The sequence below is a fragment of the Aotus nancymaae genome, unplaced genomic scaffold (assembly GCF_030222135.1).
Source record: "Aotus nancymaae isolate 86718 unplaced genomic scaffold, 86718_ANA_hifiasm-v0.15.2.pri h1tg000040l, whole genome shotgun sequence".
In the NCBI taxonomy this organism is placed as follows: domain Eukaryota; kingdom Metazoa; phylum Chordata; class Mammalia; order Primates; family Aotidae; genus Aotus; species Aotus nancymaae.
The window spans coordinates 14,788,368-14,808,601 of record NW_026988454.1 but is presented as its reverse complement, the minus strand read 5'-3'; the positions used below and the strand labels follow the sequence as shown (position 1 = coordinate 14,808,601).

General features: G+C 40.5%; 1 protein-coding gene across 1 annotated transcript in view; it reads right to left on the bottom strand.

Annotated features, from left to right (window-relative positions):
- The window catches only part of RGS17 (regulator of G protein signaling 17), a 129,070-nt gene extending 109,638 nt beyond the window's left edge, over positions 1-19,432 (bottom strand). The window contains exon 1 of the mRNA XM_021670025.2: positions 19,410-19,432. The gene's annotated coding sequence lies outside the window, so the exon portion shown is untranslated. The remainder of the gene's footprint in view (positions 1-19,409) is intronic.
- Positions 19,433-20,234: the final 802 nt, after the last annotated feature.

Here is a 20,234-nt window from a genome sequence, read left to right as displayed (position 1 = left end):
GCCTTCAATAAAATTCAACACCCCTTCATGCTAAAAACTCTCAATAAATTAGGTATTGATGGAATGTATCTCAAAATAATAAGAGCTATTTATGGCAAACCCACAGTCAATATCATACTGAATGGCAAAAAGCTGGAAGCATTCCCTTTGAAAACCAGCAGAAGACGAGGATACCCTCTCTCAACACCCGTATGCAACACAGTATTGGAAGTTCTGGCCAAGGCAGTCAGGCAAGACAAATAAATGAAGGGTATTCAAATAGGTAAAGAGAAAGTAATATTGTCTCTGTTCTCAGATGACATAATTGTATATTTAGAAAAACCCATTGTCTCAGCCCAAAATCCCCTTAAGCTGATAAGCAACTTCAGCAAAGTCTCAGGATACAAAATCAATGTGCAAAAATCACAAGCATTCCTATATACCAATAATAGACAAAGAGCCAAATCATGAGTGAACTCCCATTAACAACTGCTACAAAGAGAATAAAGTACCTAGAAATACAACTTGCAAGAAATGTGAAGGACCTTTTCATGGAGAACTATAAACCACTGCTCAAGGAAATAAGAGAGGACACAAACAAATGGAAAAACATTCCAGGCTCATGGATAGGAAGAATCAATATTGTGAAAACGGTCATAGTGCCCAAAGTAATTTATAGATTCAATGCTATCCCCATCAAGCTACCATTGACTTTCTTCACAGAATTAGAAAAAACTACTTTAAATTTCATATGGAACCAAAAAAGAGCCCAAATAGCTAAGACAATCCTAAGAAAAAAGAACAAAGCTGGAGGCATCACACTACCTGACGTCAAACTCACTATAAGGCTACAGTAACCAAAACAGCATGGTACTGGTACCAACATAGATATATAGACCAATGGAACAGAACAGAGGCTTCAGAAATAACGCCACACATCTATAACCATCTGATCTTTGACAAACCGGACAAAAACAAGCAAGGGGAAAAGGATTCCTATTTGATAAATGGTGTTGGGGAAACTGGCTAGCCATATGCAGAAAACTGAAACTGGACCCCTTCTTTACACCTTATGTAAAAATTAACTCAAGATGGATTAAACTTTTAAACATAAGACCAAAACCCATAAAAACCCTAGAAAAAAACCTAGGTAATACCATTCAGGACACCGGCATGGGCAAAATCTTCATTACTAAAACACCAAAAGCAATGGCAACAAAAGTGAAAATTGACAAATGGGACCTAATTAAACTAAAGAGCTTCTGCACAGAAAAAGAAACTATCATCAGAGTGAACAGGCAATCTACAGAATGGGAAAAAAATTTTGCAATCTATCCATCTGACAAAGGGCTAATATCCAGAATCTACATGGAACTTAAACAAATTTACCATCAAAAAGTGGGCAAAGGATATGAACAAACACTCCTCAAAAGAGACATTTATGCAGCCAACAAACACAAAAAAAAGCTCACCATCACTGGTCATTAGAGAAATGCAAATCAAAACCACAGTGAGATACCATCTCACCCCAGTTAGAATGGTGATTATTAAAAAGTCAGGAAACAACAGATGCTGAAAAGGATATGGAGAAATAGGAATGTTTTTACACTGTTGGTGGAAGTGTAAATTAGTTCAACCATTGTGGAAGACAGTGTGGCAATTCCTAAAGGATCTAGAACCAGAAATACCATTTGACTCAGCGATCCCATTACTGGGTATATACCCAAAGGATTATAAATCCTTCTAGTATTTTTTTTTTTACCAAGGTAATAAATGCTGTTTATGACTTCTTTAAATTTATGTAGTACTGTAGCATATTAATACCCCGTGAACTGCAAAAAAACCAAATACATTTATAGTAGTATTGGTCACCAAAATAGAGGGGAAACTTTACAATTGTGAGAATATGCAGATATTCTCATTAAGGCAGTATTGACCAGAGAACCGTTTAGTATCTGTCCTCTCAAATGCCTCATAATTCTGGAATGCCCTTTGTGAAATATGTCAGTGCACAGTATCTCCTAAATTCTCACACGTGCTTGATTTTCCGATTCATCTGGTGAACTGGGAGTAGGAAGTTGGTTGTAGACAATGTGCCCTCCTTCCCTTGTCTGACCAAATACATGCATAGGTATTTTTATTGCAGCACTGTTCACAATAGCAAAGACTTGGAACCAACCCAAATGCTCATCAATGACAGACTGGATAAAGAAAATGTGGCACATATACACCATGGAATACTATGCAGCCATAAAAAAAGATGAGTTAATGTCCTTTGCAGGGACATGGATGAAGCTGGAAACCATCATTCTCAGCAAACTAATACAGGAACAGAAAACCAAACACCACATGTTCTTACTCATGAGTGGGATTTGAACAATGAGAACACATGGATACAGGGAGGGGAACATCCCACACTGGGGCCTGTTGGGAGGTGAGAGAGCAGGGGAGGGATAGGAGAAACACCTAATGTAGATGATGAGTTAATGGTGCAGCAAACCACCATGGCATGTGTATACCTATGTAACAAACCTGCACGTTCTGCACATGTACCCCAGAACTTAAAGTACAATAATAAAAAAAAAAAGAAAGAAGAAGAAGAAAAGAGAAATACCCAAGACTGGATAATTTATAAAGGAAAGAGGTTTAATTGACTCACAGTTCCACGTGGCTGAGGAGGCTTCAGGAAACTTACAATCATGGCGAGAGGTAAAGGGGAACAAAGCTTGGACTTTCTCATATGGTGGCAAAAGAGAGAAGAATCAGAGCAAAGTAGGAAGAGCCTCTTTTAAAACCATTAGAGCTTGTGAGAACTCACTCACTAAAACTAAAATAGCATGGGGAAAACCACCCCCATGATCCAATCACCTCCCACCTCTTCCTAGACATGTGGGGATTATGGAAATTACAAATCAAGATGAAATTTGGGTGGGGACACAAGGCCTAACCATATCAGGCACTATCAGACAATCTCATCTAATATGAGAGGAAAAGGGGTTTGCCATAATATAGGACTCTGTACTTTTCCCACTTAGGCTCCACCCTTATAATCATGATCAACAAATATTCATGAATTTACCATTCATATTAGTACCCCTGCACCTTGTGAGTGGACAGAAAAGTATACGGAGAATATGTGCTCCTCCTCTAACCCCAATGTTTCTGAAATTCCCAGGACAAAATTATGTCCTCATCATAATTTTCCTCATCTTCTCAGCTAACATTTTGGGAATTATTTACTCCATGCCCAATGCTACCATCCTATTTTTTATCACGTCAGTACTGAGCTGAGTTCTTTCCCATTCATAAAACATTCATTCCGTCATATCAACCACTGGCACTGCTTGGTGTACTAGCTTACATTCTAGTTTCTGGAATGAGGGAGACTAATAATAAATAAAATAATTTAGCAGAGCAGTAAATCCTATTAAATAAAACAGATTATTGTTAGAGAGTGTCATTTATGAGGAGGGATGAAGAAGGGACCACATTAGGAAGACAGTCCTTAGGGTCTCTTTGAAGCAGTGACATTTGAATGGAAACTTGAATGATAAGAAAGACTAGGGGATGAGAATGATGAGAAAGACTCTGCTAACAAGCAGAGGGAGTGGCAAGTGTCAAGGAACAGAGGTTGCAGGGTACTTGGTGCTCTCTCTCCTCATATTCATGGAACTATCCTTGCATCTCCTCTCTGGGAAGTCCTCTTCCCAAATGCTCTCATGCTGATTTTTCACACCCAAGAGTATTCAGATGCCCAACTAGTCTACACCCACAAGAGATATCACTGCCTTATTGGCTTTTACAGACCTTATCTTAATATTGCACACTTGACCTTCAAGAGCTTAAAGAAGAAACAGCAATTTAAAGCAAACCTGCATCTTCAGCAGAACCACTGTTGACCACATTGTCTAATATGTCACTGTCTCTTATCTAAGAATCCATGGGATATACTCTTCACATAATTTCGTGCCAGGAAACAAAAATTCTTCTAAAGATCTGTTTTCCTTCCTTAACCATTAAATTATAGGTAATCTTTCCTGCTACCCTTTTATTTTGGCTGCCAGGAACCACAAAGCTAAAAGGTAGTATTCCTATTACAATAACAATCTTATCCAGGTTTTGTGGTACATTCACTATTTCCCCCATTTATTTCTCTTTGTGGTTTCTTATCTTTATTTTGTTTTATTTTTACTGCCTTGTGTGAAAGCACTTTTATTTAAGCTGCCGCAAACTTTCTGGAAATAGATGATGTATAAATCATTAATCACAAGTGCTTTCTAGACAATCACAAGTAACTTCCTCATTCCAAAATCTGATGTGTCATCCTGGTCTTGATCTCACCCTTTCTGCCACATGTCATAATTCAGCTGATCTTCTTTCTTAAACTTTTTCTAATCTTTGGTGGAAGATTAATATTCATATGAATAAAACTGGATAAAAGTCTCCACAACCTCAGTTTTACGGCATATTACAGTATCTTCATGATCTTTATAACACATTTTTATTCTCATCTTATGTACGAATGTGTGTGTGTATATATATATATGAATGTATGCATGTATACACGTATGTGTGCATGTGTGTATAGTTTCCTTCTTTTTCCACATGTTCATTCATGCAGATACGCTCCAGGATTCTATTCTAAGCTCACCTGATCTCTGCTCTTTTTCTTTTAACAGTTTTCTACTATTGTTACCTGGACGTAAAAGGCTTTCAAGTTTTATTTGTAGCTCTAGTCATTCCCTTAGGTTTGCAATCCAAATGATCCGGTACCATCTGGACCTCAGAGTTAGAATGAGGCCTTGTAGTTCACTCACCCTCCCAATCACTGAATCTCCTCCATGACAACTCTGCCAAGTATTTGTCTACCCCATGTTTTTTTCAGTGACAGTAAACTTGCTACCCTTCAAGGCAGCTCACCTAACCAGCTGGCTATGAGTCTTAAAAGTTATTTCCAATAGGATGGCAGCATCTCCGTGATGTGTGTCCACTGATTCTAATGCTATTCCTAAGGTAACAGTAAGAGCTAAGACACACTGAATATGAAATGTGTTCCAGAGGCACTGCACATATTATTTCTCTACAACTCTGCCAGGTGGCTTTATTTTCATTATATCATTGGGTCAATTTAGAATGTCTAATCTTTTCCCACGGCTTTTCTCCAAATGGTGAAACACACATATCTTTCAGGGAAACCACTGTCTTCCAGGTTAAGAAAGTACAAATTCCAGCCGGGTGCGATGGCTCACACCTGTAATCCCAGCACTTTGGGAGGCCAAGGTGGGTGGATCACCTGAGGTCAGGAGTTCAAGACCAGCCTGACCAACATGGAGAAATGCCATCTCTTCTAAAAATACAAAATTAGCCGGACATAGTGGTGCATACCTGTAATCCCAGCAACTCAGGAGGCTGAGGCAGGGGAATTGCTTGAACTGGGCAGGCAGAAATTGACGTGAGCTGAGATCATGCCATTGCACTCCAGCCTGGGCAACAAGAGTGAAACTCTGTCTCAAAAAAAAAAAAAAAAAAGAAAAGAAAAGAAAAGGAAGTACAAATTCCTCCAACCATATCTCATACAAATTATTCTGCTTTGCAACAAAATAATTTTTGTTATTCTTGACCTCTAACCACGGTGTCCAGAATAAATTCAAAATAACATTGCAATTGTGACTTGGATATGAAGAACAGAATATAATGATCACCATTCATTCTAGACACTATCTGACTCTACTGACATAGCCTAAGATCATACTTGTTGCTTCCTATTTAATCAACTGATATCCCTAAGGCTTTTTAATCAATGGTGTGCTAAACATCCTTTGAGAATTCTGATGGGTATGCCAAACTACTTCCCAGACTGAATTCAATTCATTTCCTCACTAACTTCTTCATCAGTTGGACTTTTCCATGTCTTATGACATCTTTATTTCCCACACTCATAGGCTAAAATGCTCCCTGACAGCTTTACACTTCCTCTTACATTTCCTAGATCTTTTTGTTGATCAAGTCCTGAAGGTTCTGACTCAAATATTTTCTCACATCATCATCTTCCCATGGACTGGGCCCTTTGCAGTTTCTCAGCTTAGGCCTCCTCTTCTCCTCTCACCTGGACAGCTGAAATTGTGGTGTTTCCACTTCCCTTGACTACCCCCCTGCGTGGACTGATGAAGTCCTTGTCCCATAGCACAGCTCCTACCCTGTAATCCCCTGCCTAGAAGCTTCAGCTGCACTCTTTGCCTGGCAAGGAAAATTCCACCTTTTCACTCTGATATTAACAGCTGCCCATATATGTGTTCTTTTTTAGCCTTATCATCTCATGATTTCCTGTGAGTACTGTATGCTTTCGAAACACTGTGCCACAAAATGGTTTTAATTTTCCTGATTCTGTGTCTATCTTTATTTACATTGTCTTTGAGCCTGGAAACCTGTCTTTGTCTGTCAAAATTCTATCTTTCAATAATCTGAGAAAATGTCACAACCTCTACGACACTTTTGCCAGATCCTGGTCTAGCCATTTAAAATTACTTTTAGCTGCTGAGTTCTCACAACATTTTAGTTCTCTCATAGAATATAATAATAATAGACATTTACATGTAGATCTTATCTCTTTATTCTTTAGGCTCCCTCAGACTTGGCCATGTCTTTTTTAATTTTGCTATTAGGTACAGAGTAGGCACTGAATTATACAGCGCATTAATTAAGAATAAGGAGGTAGGAAACAGAAGAGGTAAAACTGATGAGTAGCAGAAACTGAAGAAAACTTAGAAATCTAATGGAAACACCTGGAAATTCAGACCCACACAGGCTGCATTTACCAATGCACAGAAAGACTTTTCTCTCTTTCCTTTGTCACTGCCTGTGTCTAATACAACTTTTTAGATTGTACCCTCTGAACTCTACTTTCAGGCACACAACTTCTTTCTTTTTCCCTGAAATCTAACCAGACTAGGACTCTCTTGGGGCTAATGGTCAGAAGCCAGCACACCAAGTGCCAAAGTTGATTTTGGTTGCAACTGGCCACCTCACTGAGTAACTACATTCAGTGATCCTACTAAGCCATAAATCTACATTCTCTTGAAAATAATCTCAGTGGCAATGGGCAGACAAGTTTTTCCAAGCTCACTTGTCACTCCTCCAAAGTCTTAATAAATATTTTAGATATTAAGTCACTGCAATGCCCTGTTGCTCAATTAAAAAAAAAAGCTTAGGAGAGAGATCCAAGATGGCTGATTACTAGTAGCTCAGGATTGTAGCTCCCAGTGAAAGCACAGAGAACGAGAGGATGCCACACTTTCAGAAGAATATTTGTTGCTCACAGACCAGGAGATTCCCAGCGGAGGAGCCCCACAGGTCACCAGCGCGACTCTTGTGGCCGGCGCGGCAGTTTTGCCGGTGCCCTGATGCAGCAGTCCTTGGTGCAGAGTAAACGGGACCAGGTCCCCTTTTGGTCAATGTTTGAAGCTCTGGGAAGGCAGAGTCACCTATTCAGCTGATTGAAAAAGGGACTCAAGAAGGAAGCCAGACCGGAGATTCCAGGGCAGAAAAGCACCATCAATCTTAATGCTGCTGGGTGCAGTGGGTTGCTCAGATTCCGGTGCTGGGAATTAACAAGTTGGACGTCCACTCAGAGACCTAATTTGAAAGTTGGTAATTACAAAGACAGATGGATAAATTCACAATGATGGGAAGAAACCAGCGTAAAAAGGCTGAGAATACCCAAAATCAGAATGCCTCTCCCTCTACAGGGGATCACAGTTCCTCATCAACAAGGGATCAAGGCCTGATGGAGAACGAGTGCATTCCAATAACAGAATTAGGCTTCAGAAAGTGGATAATAAGAAACTTCTGTGAGTTAAAAGAACATGTCCTAGCCCAACGTAAAGAAACTAAGAACCTTGAAAAAAGGTTTGACGAAATCCTAACGAGAACAGACAATTTAGAGAGGAATATAAGTGAATTAATGGAACTGAAGAATACAATATGAGAACTCCGCAAAGTATGCACAGGTTTTAACAGTCGAATTGATCAAGCAGAAGAAAGGATATCAGAGGTCGAAGACCAACTTAATGAAATGAAATGAGAAGACAAGATTAGAGAAGAAAGAGTAAAAAGGAATGATCAAAGTCTCCAAGAAATATGGGACTATGTGAAAAGACCTAATTTATGTTTGATAGGTGTACCTGCATGTCATGAAGAGAATGAATCCAAGCTGGAAAATATTCTTCAGGATATAATTCAGGAAAACTTTCCTAACCTAGTAAGGCAGGACAATACTCAACTCCAGGTAATACAGAGAACACCACAAAGATATTCCTCAAGTAGAGCAACCTCAAGACACATAATCGTTAGATTCACCAGGGTTGAAATAAAGGAGAAAATTCTAAGGGCAGCTAGAGAGAAAGGTCAGGTTACCCATAAAGGGAAGCCTATCAGACTCATAGCAGATCTCTTGGCAGAAACCCTACAAACTAGAAGAGAGTGGGGGTCAATATTCAATATTCTCAAAGAAAAGAATTTTCAACCCAGAATCTCATATCCAGCCAAACTAAGCTTCATAAATGAAGGAAAAATAAAATTTTTCACGAACAAGCAAGCACTCAGAGATTTCATCACCACCAGGCCTGCTTTACAAGAGCTTCTGAAAGAAGCACTATATACAGAAAGGAACAACCAGTATCAGTCATCCCAAAAACTTACCAAAAGGTAAAGAGTATCTCCATAATGAAGAATCTACATAAACTAATGGGCAAAATAGCCAGTTAGCATTAAATGACAATATTAAACTCACAAATATCAAGATTAATCCTAAATTTAAATGGATTAAATGCCCCAATCAAAGACACAGACAGGCAAAATGAATAAAAATCAAAACCCATTGGTACCCTGTATCCAGATCCATCTCATAAGCAAGGACACACAAAGACTCAAAACAAAGGGTTGGTGGAAGACTTATGAATCAAATGGAGAGAAATAAAATAAAAATAAAAAAATAAAAACAGGACTTGTAACTTTCGTCTCTGACAAAATAGACTTTAACAGTAACAACGACAAAAAGAAACAAAGAAGAACATTACATAATGGTAAAAGGATCAATGCAACAACAGGAATCAATGATCATAAATATATATGCACCCAACATAGGAACACCCAGATACATAAGACAAGTTCTTAATGACTTATAAAGAGACTTGGACTCCCGCACAATAATAGTGGGAGACTTTGACACCATATTGTTAATATTCGACAGATCAACGAGATAGAAAATTAACAGGGACATCTATGATTTGAACTCAGACCTGGAACAAGTAAACTCAGTGAATATTTATAGAATTCTTTACTCCAGGTCCACAGAACATACATTTTTCTCAGTATCACATTACACCTATTTTGAAAGTGACCACATAATTGGAAGTAAATCACTCTTCAGCATTTGCATAGCATTTCACAAACTTAATGAAATATTGGTTGGCTGTTTGTTATTTTCTTCTCTTATTCCTTCCTGTCTCCGCTGTTAAGCACAACTATCGGCAAAAAAGAGGTTTTTAACACCTATTTTTAGATTGCATTCCAGCCTGGGCAATACAGCAAGACTCCTCCCTCTTTCTCTTTCTCTTTCTTTCTTTCAAAAAAATAAAAGAGGAAATAATTTAATTTAAATACATAAGAGACTTGAAAAAGAAAGCCTGTCTGTGCCTAGGGGAAAAAAAAAAAAGTTTATCACACACATTTATTCACTGCTAGTATTTTGAAACAAGACATAAAGGTCTTTACATCACAAAGATAAAATTGATTTTTATATAAGATGTACTTAAGATAGTTGCATTTAGAACAAAAAGTTGGGAATGGATTCTTTATCAATATGATTGAATTTCAGTATCACCTACGAGAATTTTAAACTATTTAACATAACCTACGTTAGGTCAAGAAAAGTGCTTCACATTTTTTCCTTCCTGGAATTAACATTTATTTAATGGAATGCTACCTTATGAAATCTCACTTGCATTACTCAGATGTTCAGTCAATGAAATTACTGAATTAATGGGAAGAAAATTACCTTCTTAAGATTAGGTCACATGAATTCATGAAACTGGAAGTGGTTACATAATACAGCAGAGTTACATAATAATGTATTGAATGATATTATACTTTAAGATACAATGAGTTTTTAACTAATCATCTTGTTTTCTGAGCCCAGCCTTCCTGCTTTTTACTTGACTCTCCTTCTCATCTCATTGGTGCCTCCCCCTCTATTCTAAAGAATGCATTTTTTCTTCCTGAATATTTGGCTATGATTACACAGGTATCATGTCAGTTGCATCCCGCGAATAAAAGAGGAAACACACATATAAACATATACTGACACATAAAATCATCTTTTCAAAAGGTTACATTTTGGAGATAATTCCAGTGTGGGAAGGATTTCTCTATCACTTGGTTTTCAGTATTTAAAATGATAAGCAAATGTAACTTTCAGCTAAATCCATCACTTATATAAACATAGATGGGTCATTAGACTTGAATTTACTAAAAGTAATTTAGTCTAAAATGTTTCTTCATCAGTGAAAATTGAAGTTATGGACTTGAGTAGATGAAGAAAACATATACTCCAATAGCATGAGTCAAAACTGCCAATATTACTTACTCATAAACTAGCACGAAATCACAATCGTGGCAGTTTATTCCTGACTACCAGAAGAAAATAAGACAGTAGAGTTTTTTTTTTTTTCCTGGCAGACTGAACATTTGAGCTCCTGATATGTTTTAAATTTCAGGCAACAAAATTATGTGAATATCCTAAAATTATATAAAATAAGAGAAAATGCCAATTTTTCTGTGAACTATTAGATGTACAAAAAGCAAAGATACTCCTTTCTCCTCAATTTATCTATTTAGAAATACTAATAACAATAATAACAAGAAGAGAGAGAGGAGAAAATCAAATGTCAAGCCTCACCCAAACAGTAGGTAGGGAAAATATTAGTATTCCAATTCATGATAAAGCATTGTACTCCAATTCACATTGGAGTATTAAATACTCCAATTCACATTGGAGTATTTAATACTCCAATTCACAATACAGTACTCAGTTAATCATAACAGTTTGTAAATTAAATAGGTCATTATATTGCTTTATAGCATGTCTATGCCTTAGTGCCCTAATAAAACATAATCGTTTTCCTTTGCTTTTATCTAGTGAATCTTGATCATACTAAACTCATAGGTCACAGGTAAAATACTGTATGATAGTGCTGAGTAGAAATAAATTGAGAAAGAAATAGGCTCAAATCTTACATTAGCATATATTTTTACTTATTAACAGCCCAGCCAAAGGTTTAATGACAAGTATGTTAAATTTCATGGCTGACAGTTACCTTCAAGTTAATTCATTTATAATGTCAATATCTTTCATTTCCATAGTTAGTCATATTAACTGTATATTCATGCCATATTTCTAGAAAGGGTTTGAAGTCTTCACCTTGAACTTATAAATCTTATAAAATCTTTCTAGATCAGGGCAAAGCTAACTGCAAGATTTAGAAATTGCCCTAGTGATTTCAACAAGTTGATATTGAAGATGGTTTTCTTCCTCAAAATTAAATGTATTTTTTTCATCCAAACTGAGAACTCTGGGTTTTTGGTCAACTCTGGCATATTACAAACAGATTGTAATCAAAGATGGAACTGCAACAGTATCAGGAAAAAGTCTAAAATATTGCTAGTGCATGGGAAGTGTGGACACTGAAGAAGGGCAGGGATCTCAGTCTCCTTCCCCCTTCGCATCCCCTATACCAGCGTTTTAGAATATCTTACATTATATTACAACGATTACCCTACCCAGGATAGCCTATAAGTGGTGGTGGGGGGGAGGCATAGTACAGATGTATGTACACATTTTCTTTATTTCTTTATTCTTGAGAAAGAATTGGGTGCTGGGGTAGGTTCACAAAGAGGGTTAAGTCCACAGTCTTTGGTTGTTTTGATACTACAGTGGAGGTTGTTAAATCAACCACCAACAGAGCCACTTCCTGCTTTTCTTCCCCTTACCTCTGAGTCTCTGCTTAGCAGCTTTCTTGAACATTAGTGATAGACTAGGCTCCTAAATGTTGAGATCAATTAGTCTATTGCTAAACCCTAAGGAAATCTTTGCTTATTACTCTCATGTTGTATTTAGCTATGACTTCAAAGCTTAGAATGACCAGTATTCACCAGCTAAAAGAAAAAAAAGTTAAAGAAGCTTATCTATGTACACCTTCTGGAAAGGGGCCAAAAAACATCACAGAGCCTGGCACATAGTAGGTGCTCAAATATGTTTATAAACAGGTTGGTGAAACAAACTAGTCAGAAAAGGATAACATGGGAAATACATGGAGAACAACCTCAACATCAATAAGGACCAATTAGTTAAGATAAATACTGGCAAGAAATTAAAACCCCTCAGGCACTTACTGTTTACACAATGTTTCTTGTATCTATTTTGACTTATTAACTCTAGTACAATACCTAACACTTTCATACTGAGCACCAATATATGAAGGATTTTATAGACATAATTTAATCCTTTAACATTCTTAAATTGTCTTCAGTTTTACAGATCATGATACTAAGGCTCAAAGAAGTGAAGGCGACATCTCTGGTTATTTGGATCTAAAACCTGGGCTCTTTCCACCAAATTATATTCTATGCTTTTAAAGTCTCCTTCTTTTAAGGGCAATTTTCCATAAGCATTTTTTACCTCATATGAATCAAATCATATGGACTGCTGCTTTTCAAATAGCAAACTTTCAAATATTTACTGATTTTGATTAATTAAATCCTGAAAAATAGAGGAGAGTTTAGGGTAATTGGCCATGGACATAGGGTGGTCTACCAAGGGCCAAAATTGACTCATAAAATCTCAAGACTACATGACTTATCATAAAAACACCAAAAACCGGGCTCCCACCTTTCATAGGGACAGGAAATAGAGAAAGTGATAACTTTCACAAATGAGTTTTCACTGGATTTAACTCACTATGCTATTGGGAAGATTCAAAATAATTTTAAAAATGAAATAAACACTCACCTGCTCATTTCATTTATGTTGTAATTTCCCCCAGGTTGTGTCTGTTTTACTGTAATGCCATGGCTCTTGAATTATAACCTGTGTATTTCAATAGCCAATCAGCAGTACTATACTGTGAAAAGCTTGTGACTCAAGATAAGGAAGTAAATATTTGCTTTGTGAACCACATCATTGTCTACAATAGAATTATATTTACTCACACAGGGAATTTTTTAAAATCTCACATACAAAGCTTAAGAAATTCAGAGATTTTATATATTTATTACTCATGCTAGAATACTAAGTATGAAATACTTCTATAATTTCATGAAAAAGCCTGTACATCTAATAAATAGTAGAGTTAAAATTCAAATCCATTTCTATCTGAAGTAGATTTTATTTTCCACCATAGATCATTGCTTCTCCTATAGGGACCTCCCATCATGATAAATTCTAAATTATTCAGTTTTTACTGTATCTGATATAAACTGGTACCACTGATGATTATAAAATTTTATACTTTCAGCTGGGCACAGTGGCTTAAGCCTGTAATCCTAGCATTTTGGGAGGCTGAGACCAGCCTGGGCAACATGGCAGAATCCCATCTCTACAAATAATACAAAAATTAGCCTGGTGTCGTGGTACACACCTGTAGTCCCAGCTACTTGGGAGGCTGAGGTGGGAAGAACACCTGAGCCCAGGGAGGTTGAGGCTACAGTGAGCCATGATTGAGCCACTGCACTCCAGCCTGGGTGAGAGAGTGAGACTCTGTCTCAAAAAACAAAACGAAAACATTTATACTTTCTAGATAGTTTAATACCTAAGGACATTAAAGATTTTCCAAGTTAGATAATTTAACACTTGAAACCAAATTTGTCAAAAGTTATAGAACTTAAAAAGTCAAAAACAGGAGCCTACAAGGCCACTGAATCATGTGAAACATCACAGATAACAGAACTCATTAAGGTAACAGATTAAATTCTCACTTTTAACGTATTTAATTTTCACCTAGCACTTAAAAGTTGAGGTAAGATATGATTCTAAGCTGACATGGTTTTATAACTAAGCTTCATTGATTTCATTCTGATGAGAAATCACAATGAATATCCCTAGGATCTCCATCTACTCCCATCTTTCCTTTCAACCTTTTTATCTCAGAAAAACTTGAAAGTTCTTGCATAAAACATTGGCACCTGGCAAAAACAATCCATGACTATCTGGGAACTCTTCAGACACAAGCTTCTTATAGTAAGGTGTTTGTGAGCAAACTGTTTACTGATTCTGGACTTCTGAACAGAACTGTAAAAGTTGGAAAACTCAGGCAGGGTAGCAATATGTGATGAATACCCTGGGAGCCCTGATACCCTGGCGGATCCAGCCTTTCTGGTTTAGCCGCAGTGACACGGCTAGTCTTTGCCACGTGGAGTCTTTGTCACTAAGCATTTTCTTTCCTTGTTTGCTTTTGCCTTTTAAAAAATTAATATTAGCACTCAAACAAATAAGAAAAATGTACCAGAACAGAAGGGAAAATACAGGCTAAAGACTTGAACAAGCCATCCTCAAAGACAAAAACTGCTTATCAGCATGTCAAAAAGTAATCAGTCTTATTGGTAGCCAAAGAAATAAAAGTTTGAAAAACGTTATTTTCACCTATCAAGTTAGCAAAGATTTTTTTAAAGAATGGCATTATGTTGGCACGAACTGGCTGTTCTAAGCATCGAGCCCAAAGGAGAAACTGCAATAGAGACACACACACAAAATTTAGGCATAAGGATCAAAATCCAAAGATAAAAGAATGGCTAAATAAAGACATCCATAAGGTGAATTATTTTGCAGTCACTAAATCACATTAAAAATATCAGTTTTAGTTTCTTGAGAAACAGCAACAAAGGAATGTTAATTTTTTTTAGAAGTATGAAGTTCTAAAACAGCCACCCTAACCTTTTTGGCACCAGGGACCAGTTTCGTGGATGACAATTTTTCCACGGATGGCAGTGGGGGTGGAGGAATAGTTTAAAATGAAACTGTTCCACGTCAGTTCATCAGGCATTAGATTCTCATAAGGAGTGCACAACCTCGATTCCTTGTATGCACAGTTCACAATAGGGGTCACGTTCCTATGAGAATCTAATGCCAGCTGCTGATCTGACTGGAGGAGGAGCTCAGGAGGTAATGCTCACTTACCAGCCACTCACCTCCTGATGTGCTGCCCGGTTCCTAACAGGTCATGGGCTGGTACCCATCTATAGAGCCCAGGGGTTGGGGACCCCTGTTCTATAATATGATTCTAATTCTTTTTTTTTTCTTTTGAAACAGAGTCTTGCTGTGTCACCCAGGCTGGAGTGCAGAGGTACGATCTCAGCTCACTGCAACATCCATCTCCCAGGTTCAAGTGATTCTCCTGCCTCAGCCTCCCAAGTAGCTGGGACTACAGACACTTGCCACCATGCCTGGCTAATTTTTGTATTTTTAGTATAGACAGGGTTACACCATGTTGGCCAGGCTGGTCTCGAACTCCTGACCTCAGGTGATCCACCTGCCTCAGCCTCCCAAAGTGCTGGGATTACAGGTGTGAGCCACCGTGCCCAGCCAATATGATTCAAATTCTTAAGACAAGGGTACATTTATAAAAAGGAAATAAACCTGTGGCAAACTATCCTGTGTTTTCAGTAGCAGTTCTTTAGGTATTGAGATAATTATAAGCACTCAGTACATGCCAGGCACTATGTTCAGTACTTCATATATATTGCATTTTATTTATGTTTTCATTCTTCTTTTATCCATTTTGTATATCTGAGGAAACTGAGGCTCAGAGAGATTAGTAACTTGCCCAGAGGCAATTAAGTTATTAAAGGGAGGGGCCACAACACAAGCGAAGGCCAGCTTGACCCAAAATTAGTGCTCATCATATCCATATCGGCCCACAGGTAATTTTGTGTTATAGGGATCTAAAATAAGCAAATATTGCTTATAAAATTGGGAAACAAATCAGTAATATAAATGTTGTATTAAACACAATCATATTCTCAAAATGACAATTCTGAAAATTACTTCCTCCAAAGATGTAGGACTATAAACGTGATTTTTAGGAGCCCAACTAGTGTACTTGGTAAACAGCCTAAGTGCTATTTTTTAAAATGCAATTCTTACCTTGGAAGACTTTTGTGAGCCAGGTTGACCATGAAAAATTTATTAATTTAGGAAAAATTATTTTACACCTGCCCATGCCAGATACTGTATAGTATACTATAGGTGCTGGCATAATAGCAGAAATAATAGTCTAAACAAATTTCTTTGGAAGTTAAAAAAGTGTCTTTTTTTCAGAGATAAGTGTGGATTGGGGAGAGAAGGAAGGTGGGAGTATCCATCAATCTCACATTGAAAGTCTTGGCTACCTACTTACCTATAGCAAAGGATTTTTTTAAGGTTTTCTATAAAAATGTATTTGTCTGAGCACCCATGACACTCCCTCGGAAATGTCATATAATTTTAAGCCTCCACAATGCATTCACACTTATACTCTATAGCAATCAGATGAAATAAATTGCTTTTAATATCACATAGCATTATTCTCATCCTCTGGGTATATAGTGGTCCTTCGATTTGTCCATCTCCTTAGTGCAGTATTTTCAGTGTTAAGCAGAGTTGGAGAGTATCAGAAACAGGATTGTCAGCAGAAATGTGGTTGAATGGATTCCCAGCCCTCTTAGCATGGTACCTCATCACCCATGCCTACCTTCCTTTTCCAGGAAAGCCCGTATTTCAGCAAATGGACTTCTGACACAAAGGCCATTATCTCTACACCTTTAGATTAACAAGTAAATTCTTTCTTAGACTTTACTCTGTAAGTCAACCAGAATTTTTATCAATTCAGATTTAAAATTTTCACTTTTGCTTGGCTGTTACAAAAAGATAAAATGGGTAAAAATATATGTTTCTCCTTTTCTTCAAAGACCTTGGCTCTCATGGTAGGAAAGGTTAAGGAAGTTTTATTATTATTATTATGCAAAAGTATAAAAAGTTCATAGGAATGATAATGAACTTAGACCTTAAACATGATGAGTTCAAATAAACTAGGACCTCAGAGGAAGATCCCTACAACCAAAGAGATACCTATTTGAGAAGGAAATGCTGTTTGCCTTAGAACAAACAGGTCAGTAAATTAACCCTCCTTGTTAATTCCCTCCCATGGGGACTAAAGGCCAAGGAGTAGTACAGGAACTTGAGTAAAAAGGGTCGAAATCAATCAGCATAACAGGCACCTTATGTTGTTTGTTCTGTAAATTAGATGGTTTCCTAATCTTTCAGACTACAGTTTCAGGAGGAAGGATGGGTGCCCGTGGCTCTGAGATCAGGTGTCATTGCCATGGAGATTTATCTTATTTAATAAAGAATACCACCCAATCTTCTTCTAATAACAAACACTTGTTTTTTAGTTGCCAAAAACTAAACTACTTTCTCATGGTCGCTCTAAGTGTAGGTTTCAAAAGATTATAAAAACAAGTCAGTAAATCCAGTCTCCCATGAGTGTGCTCATTACTGTTTTAGTTCACGTTAACAGAATTAATGGCTTAACAATAGTAACAACTGGAGGAGGGCAAACCTCTCATTCATTTGTATTAAATCACCTTTTCATTAGATAGGAGTGCTATAATGTATATTTCTCGGAAAATACTTTCAATACAAAAGACTTTAGAAATAAGTACAATGTACTTTAAATGTTTCACAGTTTGCACATTATTTCGTACACACAGCGTCTAGCAGCTATGAATCGAGGAAAACATTATTTTCCACTACACGAATAAAAAGCAATTCTCACGTCTTCAATTAAATGATTTTCAGAAGGGTTCATCACCCGGAAAACCAGTTGGTATAAACGCCGGAAATGCAGATGGCACCCAGCCTCAGAACTGCTTATTCTACATGGGAACCAAACTAAGATTTCTCTTTATTATTTGGGAAAGCCATCCCACCCTGGAGAGAATCTCGTCGTAAAACAATTTAAGAAAAAAAAGAAGGAAACAACTCTGAAGCGTGTGAAGTTCTCCAGACAAATCTTCAGTGACTCCTTTAAAGAAAAGAAGCATGTATGGAAAGGTCAGGGGAGGTCAAGAGAGTTCTGCCAGGAGCCAGGGTCAGTCGTCCCCGGGGGACAGGGATTCTCCCAGGTGAGCCGGCGTCCCGGGCTCCGCGCAAGGCGCGGAGCGCAGGGCGCAGGGCGGGTCCCGAACGCAGGGCGGGCACGCGGGCATCTTTGTGCCCAGGCGACACGGGATTGCTCTCTCCGGAGCCCAGGGACTCCCGAGGCTGGTGCGGGCTGCCCCGGACGCGCCGCCAGCAGCCTCCGGCTCGCGAGGAGCAGCTCCCATCCGCGGCTTCCGAGGCCAGCTCCGTCCCTCCGCCATCCTCGAGTCCTCCGGCATTTTTCAGGGAGACAGAGAGGCAGGGAGAAGAGGAGAAAGCGGCCGCGTCTGCACCCAGCCTCTGCCGCAGCACTCGAAGAGGGAGAGCAGGGAGGTTGGCGGGGAGGCAGCGATGAAACTGTGATTCCATCGATCACGGAAAGACCATCATCACCTACAGCAAGGGAGGCTCCGATGCGCCCACCCGGGCAGCGGCTCGCGTTTAGTGGGCGTTCCTCCTCCTCGCCCCCTCGGTGGCCGAGGAATCCACCCCTCGCCGCACACGCCAGGACTCCCTTTCCTTTCACTAAGGGGAGGGGAAGGAACAAAAGAGACCCCCACCCCCTACACACACACACACACACACACCCCTCCGGTATTTCACCGCTGCTCAAAGGCTTCATTTTTGCAACCTCTACCGCGAACACCTTCCCCACCTGAGCCCTGCATTTCCCAAAGGTGAAGAGGGACGAGGGAGGAAACACAGCAGCCGAGGTGATCGGTGGATTGGACACTGTTGATTGCACGTTCCCCTCGCTCCCAGCCGACCGCACAGAACCCGCAGCCCCCCGCGCCCCTGCGGGGTCTCCGCGCCCTCAGACCGGCCCTCCCGGCCGCCCCTGGCAGGCGCCCGGCTCTCCGCGGGAACTCCGGGACCCGGCCGAGCGTTCGTCCCCCGGCGGGCAGGACACTCGTCCGGTTCCCCGCAGCAGCTGAGGACGGCGAGCGGACCGCGTCCAGGCAGCGACGCGGGATTCAACTTCACGGACCCGCGGCGCGGCCCCCGCTCCAGCCCAGGGCGCCGCGGCCGCCGCCGAGACCCCCGCGCCCCGCAGCCGCCCCCGCCGGGGCACGGGCTGTCGCGCTCTCCGCCCCCTCCTTCCTTCACCTCCCCCCCACCTTGAAAAAAAATCCATCCATTGGTGCAAAGCAGACATTTTGATGTCATTTACTTAGCACCGCTTGGTTTGGAGGCAGCGTCTTACCCGGTCGCCTGGAGGTGTGGGCAGCGCGCCGAAGGGTCCGGGGGAGCGGGGCTGGGCGGCTCGGTCCTCTAGCGGAGCCGGTTTGCTGCCATCCGCCCAACTTCAGCACCCAGCGGGCGAGGAGAGAGCGAGAGCGGCGAGGATGCAGGGGAGGGGGAGGGGGAGGAAGGAGGGGTGGGCGGGGAGGGAGCGAGGGCCGCTCGGCAGCGCGCATGCGCCCCGCGGGCCGGCGCAGCCCCTCGCCCCGCGCGGCCGGAGGGGCCGCTTCTCAGCCCCGGCGCGCGGCCGCGAGCGTCCCGGCCCCGCCCTCTCCCCGGGCGGCCCCCGGCCCCGCCCCGCCCCGCGCCTTCCTCTGGGCGCGGCGCCCACCGTGCTGAGGTGCTCTGCTGGGGCTGTGTGCTTCGGCGACGCCCGTCCGGAGCTTCGCGGGAGCCCCGGAGCTCCGAGAGCTTCCCTGGGTGACAGCGGCTCTCCGCCCCGGCCCCTGCAACTCCACTCGCCCGCAGCCCCCGCGCTGCTGTCCTGGGCTGCACGAAAGACCCAGGAGCCGGTCTGTGAGGCACAGCAGCCTGCCTGCCGCGGGTCCCGGAGGAAACAGTCCCTGCGTGTGGGTTCAGGAAAGTGTGAAGTTAAGCAAGTTTTGCTTCCCGAAGGACTTTATGAAGCGTCCTTTACTTTATTGATTTTTTCACCGAGAAAGAAGACCTTTCTCCTAAGAATCAGTGCAGGTGCCCTCTGACCTAGCCCGTGCCAGCTGCCTCAGGCACCGGACCACTCGCTGGAGCAGAGTTTTGAGTGGGGAGAAGCCGATGACAAGGCAAGAGT